Here is a 19635-nt window from a genome sequence, read left to right as displayed (position 1 = left end):
TCACTTCATGGGAAATAGATGGGGAAACAGTGGAAACAGTGTCAGACTATTTTTTTTTTTTTGGTGGGGGGGCTCCAAAATCACTGCAGATGGTGATTTCAGCCATGAAATTAAAAGACGCTTACTCCTTGGAAGGAAAGTTATGACCAACCTAGATAGCATATTCAAAAGCAGAGATATTACTTTGCCAACAAAGTTCCGGCTAGTCAAGGCTATGGTTTTTCCTGTGGTCATGTATGGATGTGAGAGTTGGACTGTGAAGAAAGCTGATTGCCAACAAAGGTCCGGCTAGTCAAGGCTATGGTTTTTCCTGTGGTCATGTATGGATGTGAGAGTTGGACTGTGAAGAAAGCTGAGTGCCAAAGAATTGATGCTTTTGAACTGTGGTGTTGGAGAAGACTCTTGAGAGTCCCTTGGACTGCAAGGACATCCAACCAGTCCATCCCAAAGGAGACCAGTCCTGGGTGTTCATTGGAAGGATTGATGCTAAAGCTGAAACTCGAATACTTTGGCCACCTCATTTGACGAGTTGACTCATTGGAAAAGACTCTGATGCTGGGAGGGATTGGGGGCAGGAGGAGAAGGTGACCACAGAGGATGAGATGGCTGGATGGCATCACTGACTCAATGCACATGAGTTTGAATGAACTCTGGGAGTTGGTGATGGACAGGAAGGCCTGGAGTGCTGCAATTCATGGGGTCACAAAGTCGGACAGGACTGAGCGACTGAACTGAACTGAAACTACAGGGAGGGAACACAGCTCCACCCATAGATAGAAAATTGGATTAAAGATTTACTGAGCATGGCCCAGCCCATCAGAATAAGACCCAGATTCCCCCACAGCCAGTTCCTCCCATCAGGAAGCTTCCACAAGCCTCTTATGCTTATCCATCAGAGGGCATACAGAATGAAAACCACAGTCACAGAAAACTAATCAAACTAATCACATGGATAACAGCCTTGTCTAACTCAGTGAAACTATGAGTCATGCCGTATACGGCCACCCGAGATGAATGGGTCATGGTGGAGAGTTCTGACAAAATGTGGTCCACTGGAGAAGGGAATGGCAAACCACTTCAGCTTTCTTGCTTGAGAACCCCATGTACAATATGAAAAGGGAAGAAGATACGACACTGAAAGATGAACTCCCCAGGTTGGTAGGTGCCCGATATGCTATTGGAGAAGAGTGGAGAAATAACTCCAGAAAGAATGAAGAAGCTGACCCAAAGCAAGAACAATGCCCAGTTGTGGATGTGACTGGTGATGGAAGTAAAGTCTGATGCTGTAAAGAGCAATATTGCATAGGAACCTGGAATGTTAGGTCCATCAAGATAAATTAAAAGTGGTTAAGCAGGAGATGGCAAGAGTGAACATTGACATTTTAGGAATCAGTGAACTAAAATGCACCAGAATGGGCGAATTTAATTCAGATGACCATTACATCTAATACTGTGGGCAAGAATCCCTTAGAAGAAATGGAGTAGCCCTCATAGTCAACAAAGTCCAAAATGCATACTTTGGTGCAACCTCAAAAATGATAGAATGATTTCTGTTCTTTTCCAAACCATTCACTATCACAGTAATCCAAGTCTATGACCCAACCACTAATGCTGAAGTTGAACAGTTCTATGAAGACCTACAAGACCTACTAGCTCAGTTCAGTTCAGTTGTTCAGTCATGCCCAACTCTTCTAGACCTTCTGAAGTAACACCAAGAAAAGATGTCCTTTTTGTCATATGGGACTGGAATGCAAATGTAGAAAGTCAAGAGATACCTGGAGTAACAGGCAACTTTGGCTTTGGAGTACAAAATGCAGCAGGGCAAAGGCTAACAGGGTTTTGCCAAGAGAATGCACTGGTCATAGCAAACACTCTCTTCCAACAACAAAGAGACAACTCTACACATGGACATCACCAGACGGTCAATACTAAAATCAGACTGATTATATTCTTTGCAGCCGAAGATGGAGAAGCTCTACACAGTCAGCAGAAACAAGACCAGGAGCTGACCTGTGGCTCTGATCATGAACTCCTTGTTGCCAAATTCAGACTTAAATTGAAGAAAGTAAGGAAAACCACTAGACCATTCAGGTATGACCTAAATCAAATCCCTAACGATTATACAGGAAAAGTGACAAATAGATTCAAGACATTAGATCTGATAGCCAGAGTGCCTGAAGAACTATGGATGGAGGTTCATAACATTGTACAGGAGGCCATGATCAAAACCATCCCCAAGAAAAAGAAACACAAAAAAAGCAAAATGATAGTCTGAGGAGGACTTACAAATAGCTGAGAAAAGAAGAGAAGCAAAAGGCAAAAGGAAAGATATATCCATCTCAATTCAGAGTTCCAAAGAATAGCGAGGAGAGATAAGAAATCCTTCCTCAGTGATCAGTGCAAAGAAATAGAGGGAAACAGTAGAATGGAATAGACTAGAGATCTCTTCAAGAAAATTAGAGATACCAAGGGAACATAAGATGGGCACAGGAAAGGACAGAAATGGCACGGATCTAACAGAAGCAGAAGATATTAAGAAGAGGTGGCGAGAACACACAGAAGAACAGTACAAAAAAGATCTCCATGACCCAGATAACCATGATGGTGTGATCACTCACCTAGAGCTAGACATCCTGGAGTGGGCCTTAGGAAGCATCATTATGAACAAAGTTAGTGAAGATGATGGAATTCCAGTTGAGCTATTTCAAATCCTAAAAGATGATGCTGTGAAAGTGTTGCACTCAATATGCCAACAAATTTGGAAAACTCAGCAGTGGCCACAGGACTGGAAAAAGTCGGTTTTCATTCCAATCCCAAAGAAAGGCAATGCCAAAGAATGTTCAAACTACCACACAATTGCACTCATCTCACATGCTAGCAAGGTAATGCTGAAAATTCTCCAAGCTAGGCTTCAGCAGTAAGTGAACTGAAAACTTCCATCTGGAAGTTTTAGAAAAGGCAGAGGAATCAGAGATCAAATTGCCAACATCCATTGGATTATAGACAAAGCAGAATTCCAGAAAAATATCTACTTCTGCTTCATTGACTATGCTAAAGCCTTTGACTATGTGGATCACAACAAACTGTGGAAAATTCTGAAAGAGATGGGAATACCAGACCACCTTACCTGCCTCCTGAGAAATCTATATGCAGGTCAAGAAGTAGCAGTTAGAACTGGACATGGAACAACAGACTGGTTCCAAATCAGGAAAGGAGTACATCAAGGCTATATATTGTCACCTGCTTACTTAACTTATATGAAGAGTACATCATGTGAAATGCCGGGCTGGATGAAGCACAAGCCGGAATCAAGATTGCCAGGAGATATATACATAACCTCAGATATGCAGATGATGCCACCCTTATGGCAGAAAGCAAAGAGTAACTGAAGAGCCTCTTGATGAAAGTGAAAGAGGAGAGTGAAAAACCTGGCTTAAAATTCAACATTCAAAAAACATGGCATCCAATCCCATCACTTCATGGTAAATAGATGGGGAAACAATGGAAAGAGGACAGACTTTATTTCCTTGGTCTCCAAAATCACTGCAGATGGTGACTGCAGCCATGAAATTAAAAGATGCTTGCTTCTTGGAAAAAAGCTATGACCAACCTAGACAGCATATTAAAAAGCAGAGACATTACTTTGCCAGCAAAGGTCCATCTAGTCAAAGCTATGGTTTTTCCAGTAGTCATGTATGGATGTGAGAGTTGGACTATAAAGAAAGCTGAGCGCTGAAGAATGGATGCTTTTGAGCTGTGATGTTGGAGAAGACTCTTGAGAGTCCCTTGGACTGCACGGAGATCCAACCAGTCAATCCTAAAGGGAGTCAGTCCTGAATATTCATTGGAAGGACTGATGCTGAAGCTGAAGCTCCAATGATGTGAAGAACTGACTCATTGGAAAAGACCCTGATGCTGGGAAAGATTGAAGCAGGAAGGAGAAGGGGATGACAGAGGACGAGATGGATGGCATCACCGACTCGATGGACATGAGTTTGAGCAAGCTCTGGGAGTTGGTGATGGACAGGGAAGCCTGGCATGCTGCAGTCCATGGGGTCACAGAGTTGGACACAACTGAGTGACTGAAGTGAACTGACTGTAACTATTAATATATGATAAATCTTGAGAGCCAGTAGACCAACTCCTCCAATGTATTCTTTTTCAAAACAGTTTTAGCTATTCTCTAGTTTCTTGGATTTTCCATGTAAGTTTTAGAATAATCTTGTCTCTGTCTACAAAATTCTTGCTGGGATGTTGGTAGAAATTACAATTTGGGGGAAACTGATATACTTATTGAGTCTTCCAATTCATGTATGCCTGTTTCTCCATTTATTCAAGACTTCATTAATTTCTTTCATCAGTGTTTTGTAGTTTTAAAAATCTTTCAAAAAATTGTTGTTTCAAATATTCTATACTTGTTTTGTTATATTTACACCTAAGATCTAATTTTTTTGAGCAAGCATACATAATTTTGTGCTTTTAATTTTGGTGTTTCTATATTCATTGTTAGTATTTAGAAATACCAGTGGGCTGTTTTTGTTTTTTTTTTTTTCACGTTTATCTCATGTCCTACAGGCTTGTTGGATTCATTTGTTCTAGGAGTGTTTTGTTTTGTTACCAAATCTACGAAGAAAACTGTGTCATCTGTAAACAGGAACCATTTGATGTCTTCCTTCCCAGGCTGTATGCCTTTTGTTCCCTTTTATTTTGTCTCACTGTCCAGGCCAGAACTTCCAGAACGATGCTGAATAAAAATCAGGAGAGTAGATATCCTTGCCTCGTTCCCAACCCTAGAGGGAAAGCTGTAGGTTATTTATGATGTTCTTTATCATGTTGAGGAAGTCCCTTCCTTTCCTATATTTATGAGAGTTTTTTTTTTTTTTTTTATCATGAATAGGTATTAAGTTTTGTTAAATGCCTTTTTGGCACTGATTGATATGACCAGATAATTTTTCATCATTAGCCTGTTAATATGGCAAATTACATGGATTGATGTTTTTGAATTTTGAACCACCCTTGAATCCCTGGGATAGACTCCACTTGGCCATAGTATATCTTATTGAATCTAATTTTCCAAGATTTTGTTAAGGATTTTGTATTTATATTCACAAAGTATTAATATATTGACCTATAGTTTTCTTTTTGTGACTGTTCGGTTTTGGCATTAGGATGATGTTAACTTCATACAATGAATCAGGGAGTATTCCATCCTTGTTTTTCTGGAAGAGATATGTAGAATTAGTGTTAATACTTTTTAAACTGTTTGATAGAAACCCCAGTGAAACCATCTGAGTCTAGAGGTTTAGGGGAAGGGATAGACTAAGAAGTTAATCTCCTTAATAGTTACAGGCTGTTCCAATCATTTTCTACAGGTAAGTTGTGGCAGGTTGTGCTTTTTTAGGAATTGGTTCATTTCATGTAAGCTGTCAAATTTACAAATGCACAGTTGTTCATAATCTCCCCTCATTTCCCTTTTGATGTCCTTAGGGTCTGTAGTGACACTTTCTGTGTCAGTTTTAAGACTGGAAATTTATGCCTTCTCTCTTTTTTTTGGGTCAGTTTTTCTGGAAGTTTGTTGGTTAAAAAAAAAAAAAAATCCCAAAGAACGAGCTCTTCGTTTCATTGCTTTTCCCTATTATTTTTCCATTTTCAACTTGATTAATTTCTGCTCTTATCTTCACCCTGCTATCCCTTCTGCTTGCTTTGGGTTCATTCTGCTCTCCTTACAGGTTCATGAGGTGGGTGCTTAATTACATCCCTTTTTTCTTCTTCTTTTAAAAAAATAAACATGTAGTCCAACAAAGCCAAGTTTATTGGGTCAGTGAAGCCAGGAAGGACTCTCCGAATAACTACACATCTCCTGACGATGGTGAGAAGGCACGTGGCACAGCTGTTTTCAAGTTTGTGTTAAGCGCACGCTTGTCCAGCCTGTGCCCCCCTGCTCAGGTGGTGTTGCCACGACAGAAGGGTCTAGGGTTTCTTCACGTGCTCCTTTGAATAAAAGGCGTCAGTGAGAGGACAGTGGGCACACCCTACCCTGTATCCCAGGGGTGCGGGTGGGGGCAGGTGTGAGTGTGGCAGGTGAACAAGGGCCAGGCAGACACGCCCAGCTCAGCCCATGCCCAGGCGGCTGGAACACGAAGGAGCCCCGTGAGTGATGTGAATGTGACTCCTTGACCCACAGGAAGCATTTATTTAGCACCTCCTGTGTGCTAGCCAGTGTCCCAGGAGAACAAAACAGCTCAAGCTCCCTGCCCAAGAAGATCCTAGTCTAGTGGGAGGAGACTGACAACCCAGAGAAGAGAAAAGAGGCCTGAATGTGCCAGAGGGGAAAGTGCAGATGAGAAAGCAGGACAGGAAGGAAGAAGGCAGGTAGACTGGGGCTGGGGGTCAGGCTCTGCAGCAACAGGAGGGGAGGCAGCCTGCGAGAAGGACCCTGAACCGAGACCCTGTGGATACGCTCTCTGCGGGCAGGGGCAAAGCCCTGTGGGGGTGCCAGCCTGGCGTTGAGGCCAGTGTGTCTGAGCAGCAGTGCGTGCAGGAGGGAGCAGGGGGAGAGGCAGGTGATGAGAGCCGTGGACTTGAGCCTGGGATTCTGACACCCCTCAGAGTGAAACCAGACTGGGAGGCTCAACAGGAAGTCACCCCAGTGACCAGGGAGCCACGGCGGCCTGGCCCAGGTGGAGGAGGGGCTCATGGTCCGATGCTGGGTATGTCTGGGGATGGATTTGCTGAAAGTAGAAAACATTCTTATGGTTGCCAAGGGGATAAGGGGTGGAGGGATAAATTGGGAGATTGGGATTGACATAAACACACTACCATACATAAAATAGATACCTAATAAGAACCTACTGTATAGCACAGGGAACTCTACTCAATACTCTGCAATGGCCAATATGGGAAAAGAATCTAAAAAACAGTGGGTACGTGTACATGTATAACTAATTCATTTTGCTGTACACCTGAAACTAACACAACACTGTAAATCGACAATACTCCAATAAAAATTTTAAAATTAAATACCAAGAGAGAGGCAGAGAGAGAAATGTTGGCTGTGGGTGTGAGATGCAGGGAGGACCCTGGCAATCAAGGGATGCGGTCATCATCAGCTGAGATGAGGGAGCCTTGAGAGGATCAGGCTGGCGGGGGAGCCACGTGATGTAGGACTGAGCATTGGCCCATCACGGGTCACTGATGAGCTTGCTGGCATTAGAGCCCTTTGAGAACTGAGGTGCAGCCCAGGAGAGGAGGCTGTGAGGTACACACCCCAGCAAAGTGTAGCAGCACTGGGGGAAGCCCAACACGTGTGCACCTGGGGAGGGATCCAGCCCAGAGGGGAGTCACATGGGGGAGGAGAGAGGGAGACCTGGAGCCAGCCATGCCCTGGGCAGGCCTGGCTGGTAACACGGCCAGCTCACCACCCACCTCTCAGTCTGGCTCAAGCCTCCAGTTCAAAGTGTGGGCCCTGGAGCATCCGCATTACCTGGGACCTAGAAATGCAGAGTCCCGGGTCTGCAGAGTCAGACACCCTGAGGAGGGTCCAGCAACCTATGGTTCCACAAGGCCTTTGGGAGTGGGAGACAAGGCTGGGTGCTGAAGCTGGAGAGGGGGCTCCAAGCCTGGGAGGGAACAGCCGGGAAAGGCATCAGTGGGGACCCTCTCTCGTCCCAGTCTTAGATCCCTGGTTCTATGAAAGCCACTTTGACATTAGGTAGAAATTCTAGAGCACCCCAGCCATGACGAGATGAGTCTGCTCCTTTCACGGGTGTGCCCTGTTTTGCCTTTCATCAGTTCAGTTGCTCAGTTGTGTCCAACTCTTTGTGACCCCAGGGACTGCAGCACGCCAGGCTTCCCTGTCCGTCACCAACTCCCAGAGCTTGCTCAAACTCATGTCCATTGAGTCAGTGATGCCATCCAACCATCTCATACTCTGTTGTCCCCTTCTCCTCCTGCCTTCAATCTATCCCAGCATCAGGGCCTTTTCTAATGAGTCAGACCTTCCCATCAGGTGGTCAAAGTACCGGAGCTTCAGCTTCAGTATCAGTCCTTCCAATGAATACTCAGGACTGATTTCCCTTAGGATTGACTGGTTTGATCTTCTTGAAGTCCAAGGGACTCTCAAGAGTTTTCTCCAACTCCACAGCTCAAAACCATCCATTCTTCGGTGCTCAGCCTTCTTTATGGTCCAGCTCTCACATCCATACATGACTACTGGAAAAACCATAGCTTTGACTGGACAGACCTTTGTCAGCAAAATAAAGTCTCTGCTTTTTAATATGCTATCTAGGTTGGTCATAGCTTTTCTTCCAAAGAACAAGTATCTTAATTTCATGGCTGGGTTACCATCTGCAGTGATTTTGGAGCCCAAGGAAATAAAGTCTGTCACTGTTTCCATTGTTTCTCATGAATTTAGCACGAAGTAATGGGCCAGATGCCATGATCTTAGTTTTTTGAATGTTGAGCTTTAAGCTAGCTTTTTCACTCTCCTCTTTCAATTTCACCAAGAGGCTCTTTAGTTTCTCTTGCTTTCTGCCATTAGAGTGGTGTCATCTGCATATCTGAGGTTATTGAGATTTCTCCCGGCAATCTTGATTCCAGCTTGTGCATCATCCAGCCTGGCGTTTCACATGAGATATGATTTCTGCTGTGATGTGCACAGATCTGAGTGCCTGTCTGAGCTGGCCGCCTCACTTGCCCCATGTAACTCACACCCTGTCACCAGACAGAACATGTCCATCTCCCCACAAAGCTCCCTGGTGCCACCTCCTGGAAGTAACCTCTGACCTAGTTCAGGTCACTGTGGGTTCATTGTGCCTGTTCTGGAACTTTGTACAAAGGGAGCCATCTGGTCTGAACCCTCCATGGGTTTGACTTCTTTCACTCCAGGTACGTCTGGGCTCCCCTGCGAGGCTGCGAGGACCGATACTCCATTCTGGTACTGCCTGGACCCCTGAGCTAGTTCATCTGCTCACTTGTTGGAGGGCATCTGGGCTAAGGTGAACCTTCTCATCCAAGCCCTTGTTGGGCCAAGGTTTTCATTTCTTGTGTGTAAGTTATTAGCCAGAAGAGGAATTCCTGGGCCTTAGGACACGGTTTTCCAAAGCGACCGCAGCATTTTGTGTTCCCACCAGCAACGCGTGAGGGTTCCAGTTGCTCCACGTCCTCAGAACACCTGCTGGCGTCTGGTTACGACCATTCTGCTGCGTGAGTGGTGGCATCTCACTGCGGCTTTGACTCACGTCTCCCTGATGACCGATGTTCTTGTGTGAATTGCCATCGGCATATCTTCCTGTGCCAACTATCTGTCCAAGCCTCTTGCCTGTTTTAAAAAATTGGTTAGTTTGCATCACTGATTTGTGGAGAAGGCAATGGCAACCCACTCCAGTACTCTTGCCTGGAAAATCCCATGGACGGAGGAGCCTGGTGGGCTTCAGTCCATGAGGTCGCGAAGAGTCAGACATGACTGAGCGACTTCTCTCTTACTTTTCACTTTCATGCACTGGAGAAGGAAATGGCAACCCACTCCAGTGTTCTTGCCTGGAGAATCCCAGGGACGGGGAGCCTGGTGGGCTGCCGTCTATGGGGTCGCACAGAGTAGGACATGACTGAAGTGACTTAGCAGCAGCAGCAGCAGCATTGATTTGTAATTCTTTACATATTCTAGACACAAATTTTTTTCAAACTTTTTATTTTGTATTGGGGTATAGCAGATTAACAACATTGTGATAGTTTCAGGTAAACAGGGAGGGGACTCAGCCATTCATATACATGTATCCATTCTCCCCTAAACTTCTCTCCCATCCAGGCTGCCATATGACATTGAACAGAGTTCTGTGTGCTGTGCAGTAGGCCCTTGGTGATTATCCATTTTAAATATAGCAGTGTAGACACAAATTTTTGTCAGATGTTGCAGAAGTGTTTTGGATATTTTCTCTAAGTCTGTGAGTGGCCATCTCAGATTTTAGAATCTCCTGGCCACAGGCTGCAGCCCTGCCCAGCCCCAACCAGGCCCACCCTCTGCAGGCTCAGGGCCCATTGAGTGGACAAGAGGATGAGCTCCTGCTTTCTGGGGACAAGGGAGCCGGCCAGGGAAGTGCCAATGGCCTGGCACTGGGAAGAGTGTGACCCTGGAGTAACTGGATGGGGACCTGGCCCCCACAGTGCAGGAGCAGAAAGCATGAAGTGAGCTTCCGGGTCAAAGGGCCTGTAGTGAGCACCCCCACACCAGGGTCTTCAGCCTCCCCCTGTGGCCCCAAGTCCCCCAGGCAGATGCAAACCACTCTCTGGCCTTTCTGGGAGTCCGGTGGGTGGGACCCAGGCCCAAGTGGGCAGGGAAAGCGCACTGACACCAGCGTTCTCTGGGGACATCCCTTCTGGAAGGTCCCCAGCAGTTCCTGTCCCCCTGAGTGTGCAGGGAACAAAGCAGAAAGGTCACCTGCTCCAGGGTCAGACGGGAGTCCCCTGTGGATTGCGTGTGAAGGTGAAAGAAGGAAAAGCCCCAAAATGCCCTTCAGTGGAGACCGGCAAGTATCAAGGCCACCCCTCTGTGGACGACCAGACCAGGGGAAGGAGGGGTGAGTCCAGGCCCACACCGTGCTTACCATCTGCTGCAAATAGCAGTGCGGTACGTGCGGGGTGACTCAGTTATTGTGAAGCAAACAAGAGAAGGAAAAAGAAAGGCTCCTCTGGGAGGAGCCTTAGCAGGTGTGAGCTCTGGGCAGGGGGCGGGGGGACAGTGAGAGGGACTCTGGGACTTAATCCATACACTTAAGTATGGTTTGTCTACACAGGTTTGTTTTTACATGAAAAGTAGAAAATAGAATGTCGTGGGAAATATCCACAATACCAATCAAAGTATTAGATAATTGGGAATAAAGATAGTAAGAACTGTGTTGTACCCACATTTCATTTATTTGTATTATTTATTTGCTGGTATCTTTTGTATTAAGGTGTAATTGGCATATATAATATTTTTAAAAGAAGAAAGAAACAGGAAGGTGCACCATGTTCCTGGATTTAATTTCCTAATTGCATTTTAAAAGGCAATTCTTCATATCTACAAAACAGCAGCCGACTCACAGACACTGAGAGGAGACTTGTGGTTGCCAAGGAGGAGGTGGGGTGGGAGAGGGAGGGATCGGGAGGCTGGGGTGAGCAGATGCAAACGGTCCCATATAGACTGGAGAAACAACCGGGACCTACTGTATAGCACAGGCAACTGTATTCAATATCCTAGGATAAGCCATAATGAAAAAGAAAATGAAAAAGAACGTATATAGATAAAGAATATGTACAAAGGATACATATATGGAAAAAGAAATGTATAACGGAATCACTTTGCTCTACAGCAGAAATTAACACAACATTTTAAATCAACTATACTTCAATAAAAAATTGCTTTGAAAAGTGGCCCTTAATCTTGAAAACAAATACAATTCCAATCAAATTACTAAAGGGAGTTTAGAACTTGAGTCTCCTTTTCTTTTGGCACATGAGTGAACCAGAGACAAGACACTTTTGAAGGGGATCAAGCTGCCTAGACAAAACATTAAAAAGCTGCAGAGAGGAGGACAAGGAGGGCTGGTGCTGAGATGCAGATGGCTGGAGTGATGGCAAAGCCCAGAGTGAGACCCAAACGCACCTGCGAATTATGGGTGATAACTGCATTGCCTGGAACACATAGTGGGAGGGACAGATGGACCCCTCGATGAATCTGTCAGACCAGCTAATCAGTGCAAAACTCCTACCAAACACCAAAAATATCCTGAAATAAAATGTTAAAATAGAGATGAATGTTAATATTATCTAATAACGTAAGAAAGATGAATGCTAACATCACTTTGGAGTGGAGAAGACCTTTTTAAGTATGATAGGAAAAATGAAAACCATTACAGAAAACACAAAGATATTTGTGTGTTAAAATATTTTTAAAAATTTAAATCCAATATTGAAGAATCCTTGCATCCCTGGGATAAAGCCCACTTGGTCATGGTGTATGATCTTTTTAATGTGTTGTTGGATTCTGATTGCTAGAATTTTGTTAAGGATTTTTGCATCTATGTTCATCAGTGATATTGGCCTGTAGTTTTCTTTTTTTGTGGGATCTTTGTCAGGTTTTGGTATTAGGGTGATGGTGGCCTCATAGAATGAGTTTGGAAGTTTACCTTCCTCTGCAATTTTCTGGAAGAGTTTGAGCAGGATAGGTGTTAGCTCTTCTCTAAATTTTTGGTAGAATTCAGCTGTGAAGCCGTCTGGACCTGGGCTTTTGTTTGCTGGAAGATTTTTGATTACAGTTTCAATTTCCATGCTTGTGATGGGTCTGTTAAGATTTTCTATTTCTTCCTGGTCCAGTTTTGGAAAGTCATACTTTTCTAAGAATTTGTCCATTTCTTCCACGTTGTCCATTTTATTGGCATATAATTGTTGATAGTAGTCTCTTATGATCTTTTGTATTTCTGTGTTGTCTGTTGTGATCTCTCCATTTTCATTTCTAATTTTACTGATTTGATTTTTCTCCCTTTGTTTCTTGATGAGCCTGGCTAATGGTTTGTCAATTTTATTTATCCTTTCAAAGAACCAGCTTTTGGTTTTGTTGATTTTTGCTATGGTCTCTTTTGTTTCTTTTGCATTTATTTCTGCTCTAATTTTTAAGATTTCTTTCCTTCTACTAACCCTGGGGTTCTTCATTTCTTCCTTTTCTAGTTGCTTTAGGTGTAGAGTTAGGTTATTTATTTGACTTTTTTCTTGTTTCTTGAGGTGTGACAAACAACTAATCTCAAAAATATACAAGCAACTCCTACAGCTCAACTCCAGAAAAATAAATGACCCAATCAAAAAATGGGCCAAAGAACTAAATAGGCATTTCTCCAAAGAAGACATACAGATGGCTAACAAACACATGAAAAGATGCTCAACATCACTCATTATCAGAGAAATGCAAATCAAAACCACTATGAGGTACCATTTCACACCAGTCAGAATGGCTGCGATCCAAAAATCTACAAATAATAAATGCTGGAGAGGGTGTGGAGAAAAGGGAATCCTCTTACACTGTTGGTGGGAATGCAAACTAGTACAGCCATTATGGAGAAGAGTGTGGAGATTCCTTAAAAAACTGGAAATAGAACTGCCTTATGATCCAGCAATCCCACTGCTAGGCATACACACTGAGGAAACCAGAAGGGAAAGAGACACATGTACCCCAATGTTCATCACAGCACTGTTTATAATAGCCAGGACATGGAAGCAACCTAGATGCCCATCAGCAGATGAATGGATAAGAAAGCTGTGGTACATATACACAATGGAGTATTACTCAGCCATTAAAAAGAATACATTTGAATCAGTTCTAATGAGGTGGATGAAACTGGAGCCTATTATACAGAGTGAAGTAAGCCAGAAGGAAAAACACCAATACAGTATACTAATGCATATATATGGAATTTAGAAAGATGGTAACAATAACCCTGTGAACAAGACAGCAAAAGAGACAGTGATGTATAGAACAGTCTTATGGACTCTGTGGGAGAGGGAGAGGGTGGGAAGATTTGGGAGAATGGCATTGAAACATGTAAAATATCATGTATGAAACGAGATGCCAGTCCAGGTTCGATGCACGATACTGGACGCTTGGGGCTAGTGCACTGGGACGACCCAGAGGGATGGTATGGGGAGGGAGGAGGGAGGAGGGTTCAGGATGGGGAACACGTGTATACCTGTGGTGGATTCATTTTGATATTTGGCAAAACTAATACAATTATGTAAAGTTTAAAAATTAAATAAAAATTAAAAAAAATTTAAATCGATAGAGCAAGGTGAAGAAAATATTGGTGACATGTATATGAGGGTTAGCTAAGAGTTAATATCTCTCATACAGAGAGTTCTCAAATCAGTAAGAAAAAGACAAATACTCAAGAGTTTAAAAAGAAAAGAGATTTGACCTTCAAGTTTTATTCCACAGCCCAGTAGCAATAAGGGATTGGACTCTAGCACCATTTCATTGTCTACTTTGGGACTTATTTAAAAATTAATTTTTTTAAATTGGAGAATAATTGCTTTACAATATTGCATTGGTTTCTGCCATACATCAACATGAATCAGTCATAGGTATACATATGCCGCCTCCCTCTTGAGCCTCCCCCGCACCTCCCACCCCATCCCACCCCTCTAGGTTGTCACAGAGCACCAGGTTTGAGCTTCCTGCATCATACAGCAAAGTCCCACTGGTTGTCCATTTTTCATGTGATAAAATGTTTCAGAGCTACTATTTGAAAACTTTGAGACCTTTGGATAGGGGTCTATAAAAACATATAGCCTGTGCACAGAAAACATAACTAGTGTTCTCCATGTAGTGTTTACAAATGTACCATGAGAGGACTATCTTTGTGTAAGTGAGCTTTGAGAAACAGCAGGTTAAACCCAGTAAGCAGGCAGTCACCGTCATGTCCTCAGGGATGCCACCTTGAGTGGGTCTGGACACAGCCTTGCTCCCGAGCCTCCCCGAGGCAGGCGGTGGCTCCAGATGGGGTGCCACTGGGGAGCGGAGGCGCAGGGACTGGGCATCTTAGGGCACCTCGGGCAGCGGCAGGGAAGACGCGCAGTCACAGTTTTGGCCAGGAGAGGGGGATGCCTAGTCACTTTTGGGGGTGGTGGAGGCCCTTGCTTTTGTGCTCACAGCGACTAGGACAGGGTTGCATCTTTTCTGCTCCCCTCATCAGGGCACCGATTGGCGGCCCGAGGCTCTGCTCTGTGTGGCCGCAGGCATCCACCAGGAGCACCAGGAGTCCAAGCTGTTAGGCCGGCCGCGAACCCAACTCTAGTCAAGCTGTCCACGGGTCTCCTCTCTCTGCATATGGAAGGCATCACTAATGGCCAAGACAGGCTTCCCTGGTGGCTCAGACAGTAAACAATCTGCGGGCTATTCAGGGGATGCAGGTTTGATCCCTGAGTCAGGAAGATTCCCTGAAGAAGGGAATGGCAACCTACTCCAGTATTTTTGCCTGGAGAATTCCATGGACAGAGGAGCCTGGCAGGCTACAGCCCATAGGGTCACGAAGAGTCAGACACGACTGAGTGGCTAACACTTTAATGGTTAAGACAACAGCAGGCTGGAAGGTGGAGGAGGGCTACATGAGCACCAGTCTCAGGCCAGCAGCCGGCCCCTTCTCCCACCTTCCAGAAGCGTGCTCACGGGCAGCCTGGGGAACGGGATGGGTCTGGGTCTGGCTATGTGCGACCCCCTGCTTAGAACTTCACAGTTTCCATCACTGCATAAAGGTCTGAGAACCCCTGCAGGATTAAGTCCTGCCCACTTAATCCTCCACTTCCCCCAACCCTGTTTCCACAGAGACTGTTTTCTTCTCAGGACATTTAAAAACACTTATGTGTGAAGTACAAGTTAGAGAATCAGCTTCCGATATGTGACATGACTGCTCCCAGGCCATCTCCCCAGAAACCTGTCTCCCTGAGCCCATTTCCCCAGGAGTTTTGTCTAGTGAAAGCACAAAGGTCTGGGGTCAGCAAGCCCACGCTGTGGTGGGGGGTCAGCGCTGGGCTCTTATCTCCTCCCTCTCATCCAGGCCCATAGTCTGGGAGAGGTGGTCTCTGCTTCTCCTCCTGAATGACCTACGAGTGGCCAGGAGCCCACACCTGGCACCTGAGACAAAGGAGAAGCCCTGAACCCCAGTCCCTGATGGATGCTCACACGACTGTTGCTTCCTTGATGCAGGACAGCAGTCCTGTCGGCAACCGCTGGTCAGCGTGCACTCCAGGAAAGGTGAGGCTACACCTCTCCCAGGCCCCCTCTCTGTTTCACGTGCCTGGAAATCCTCTCCAGATGCCTGCTGTGGGCCCTGAGCCCCTGCTGCTCTGGGGGCCTCGCAGGAGTACAGAAGGACAACACGAGGGCAGCAGGCTGGGGTCCCTCCCTTTTCCCAGGAAATCTGGTCAGTGCCCTGTTACTGGGACAAGATCCCCCCAGGCTGTATGTTCCCCCCTCCACCCCTGCATTTGGACCAGCCTTGGGTGCAGGGCCAAGCCTGACTGGAGTCAGGTGCCATTCAGGATGCCCTTGGGCCCCAAAGCCTCTGAACTAAACTGGGAGCAAGCTGTGGGTCATCCTATCTGGCCAGCACCCAGAGGGTGACCACCAGGCCAGGCAGGACCTACCAACCAGAGGCCCACTGAGGCTTTGAAGGGGGGGGGGCTCCATGCAGGGGTGTCAGCAGCCCCTCACTGCATCCATGCCAGCCTCACAGATATCCTAACTGGGGAAAGCAGGGTGTCAGGCCGCTTGGGCTGGGCTGGGCGAGGCTGGGGCTCACCCAGGAATCTTCAGAACCACCCTAGCAGGGCCCATCCACTGCTGGGTGTGAGGCCATGGGGAGAGGTGCAGCTGGCATGTGGTCCTCTTGCAGATGGAGACCTGTGTTGTGTCCTGCCCTTTGCTCCCACATGCGTGATCTTCAGGCTTCCTGAGGTGTCCACGGGTGAGGACAGTGTGCCCTTGACCAGCAGAGGGGCCTGACGTGTCAAGGTGTGAGGCTGGTGGTGGCCTCAGAGACTGAGCTGGTCACCCAGAGGCCAGCTCCTCTGAGGCCTGTTTCCAATCCACTAGGCTCCCCACTACCCCATGCTCCCCTTCAGATGGCACTGTCTCTGCCAAGCTGCCTCAGGGTGCATGGTACCCTGCTACCCTGAGAGAAAAGCACTTGTACAGGAGTGTCCTGGGGCCCCACCTGTACCTGTCCACACACTCTGGGCGGAACCTTCCTGAAGCCTCTGCTCCACACTGCTAGGTCAGGTGCTCCTGCCCCCAGGATGCCCTCCTTGCTGTTCAGGTCCAACAACAAGAAGTTTGCCCCTTCCACAGAGCTAGAATAGGCCTCTGGAACCCCCACATTCCCCTTCTGCCACAGGAACAACACAGACAGGGCAGAGAGGGGAGCAGGGGTATGTGGCCAGGTGACAGGTCTATACCCCAATCCCTTCTGGCCCTTATAATCTTTTTAAATCTTATGTCCCAGTTTTAAAACTAAAATAAATAAAAGGAGGAGAAAGCAATCAAGACAGTGTACTCAGACATAGGGGAAATTATTTCATCATCATTGTCAGTTTCATCATTCTCTTCCCTCCACTAAAACACAGTCTTAATAAACTCTTTTAGAATAAATATTCTAAAATATTCAGAAATATATGTGCATGTGTTGAAAGAACTAATATTATTAAAATGATAATATTATCCAACATAATCTGTAGATTTGACAAAACCACTATCAAAATTCCAATGGCATGTTTCACAGAAAGGAAAAAAAAAAATCCTAGAATTTGTGTGGAACCACAATGACCCCAAATTGCCAAAGCAATCTGGAGAAAGAAGAACAAAGCTAGAGGTATCACACATCCTAATTTCAAACTATGTTACAAAGCTGCTCTAATTAAAATGGTATGGCACTGACACAAAAACAGACACGTGGCTCAACAGGACAGAATAAAAGCCCGGAAGTAAGTCCACGTATATATGTACAAGTAATTTACGACAAAGAAGCCAGGAATACGCGATGGGGAAAGAACACTCTCTTTAATTAACGGTTCTGGGAAAACTGGACAGTCACATGCAAAAGAACGAAACTGGACCTCTGTCTCACAGCATACCCGAAAATTAACTCAAAACGGATTTAAGGCTTGAACAGATAACCTGAAACCATAAAGCCCTAGAAGAGAATATAGGAGGTAAACCCCTTGACCTGGGTCTTGGCAATGGTTTTCTGGATTTGATGCCAAAATCAAAGGCAATGAAGGCAAAAACAGACAAATGAGACTATATTCACACTAAAAATCTTTACTACAAAAGACAACCATTAACAAAATGAAAAGGCAACATACTGAGGGAGAGAAAATATCTGACAACCATATATCTAATGAAAGCTTAATATCCAAAATATACAAAGAATTTATACAACTCAATAGCAAAACAGAAGACAATTTGATGTACAATCTAGGCAAGGAATCTAAATAGATGTTTTCCAAAGAAGATATATGAAAAAAAAAAAGGGGGGGAAGGGAAGAGGGAAGAATCAGGTTTCTGATATTTTTACATATATTGGGGTGGAAGGGAGATGATGGTGGGAATAAATAAAATTTAATGCTAAAAAAAAAAGAAGAAGATATAAGGATGTTTTCTGTATGTCTTCCAGCAAACAGGTACATGACAATATGCTCTACTTCAGGGAAATGCAAATCAAACCCTCAGCAAGTCAGCACCTCACACCTGTCAGAGTGGCTGTTGTCAAACATGCAAGAATAACAAGTGCTGGCAAGGATGTGGAGAGAAGGAAACCCTTGTGCCCTGTTGTGAGAATGTAAATTGGTGCAGCTGCCAAGGAAAACACTAAGGAGCTGTCTCAAAAAATTAAAAATAGAACTACCACACAATCCAGCAAAACCATTTCTGGGTATGCATCCAACAACAATGAAAACACTGATTTGAGAAGATACCTGCACCCTCATATTCATGGCAGCATTACTTACAATATCCAAGACATAAACGAAAAAGTGCCCATCAGTGGGTGAATGCATCAAGAAAACACACATATATACAATGGAGTGCTACTCTGTCATAAAACAGGAATGAAATTTTGGCATTTGTGACAACATGGATTGACCTTGAGGGCATTATGCTAAGTGAAACAAACCAGACAAAGACAGATACCATATGACCTCACTTACATGTGGGATTAAAAACAAACAAAAAATCCAAACTCACAGATACAGAGAAGGTGGTTGCCAAAGGTGGAGACTGGATAAACGGGTCTGGGTCTCCCACATTGCAGCTTGACACTCTACCCTCTGAGTCACCGCCCAGATAAATGGATGAAGAGGGTCAAAAGGTGTAAACTTTCAGTTAAAGATAAATACCTCACAAATAGAGATATAAACTATTGCATGATGATGACAGTCAATAATGTGTTGTTGTTTAGTTTCTAAGTTGTGTCTGACTGTTTGCAACCCATTAGACTGTAGCCTGCCAAGCTCCTCTGTCCATAGGATTTTCCAGGCAAGAATACTGGAGTGGGTTGTCATTTCCTTCTCAAGGGGATAGTCCCTACTCAGGGATTAAACTCTCATTTCCTGCCCTGGCAGGGGATTCTTTACCTCTGAGCCACCTGGAGAGTTTAGTCAATACAGTGTGGTTAAAAAAGAAAGTATTTTAGAATACTTTGTATCTATAGAAAATCTCGAAGCTAGGACAGAGCTCCCACAAACCCATACCCCTGTGATTAACATCTGGCTTCAGTGTGATACGATTGTAACAATTAGTGAATCACTACTGATACAAGCACAAGCTGGAATCAAGATTGCAGGGGAAAAATATCAATAACCTCAGATATGCTGATGACACCACCCTTATGGCAGAAAGTGAAGAGGAACTAAAAAGCTTCTTGACGAAAGTGAAAGAGAAGAGTGAAAAAGTTGGCTTGAAGCTCAACTTTCAGAAAACTAAGATCATGGCATCCGGTCCCATCACTTCACGGGAAATAGATGGGGAAACAGTGGAAACAGTGTCAGACTTTATTTTGGGGGGCTCCAAAATCACTGCAGATGGTGACTGCAGCCATGAAATTAAAAGACACTTAC

This window comes from Bos javanicus, chromosome 1, assembly GCF_032452875.1.
Source record: "Bos javanicus breed banteng chromosome 1, ARS-OSU_banteng_1.0, whole genome shotgun sequence".
Classification (NCBI taxonomy): Eukaryota; Metazoa; Chordata; class Mammalia; order Artiodactyla; family Bovidae; genus Bos; species Bos javanicus.
Note: the sequence above shows the minus strand (reverse complement) of the source record.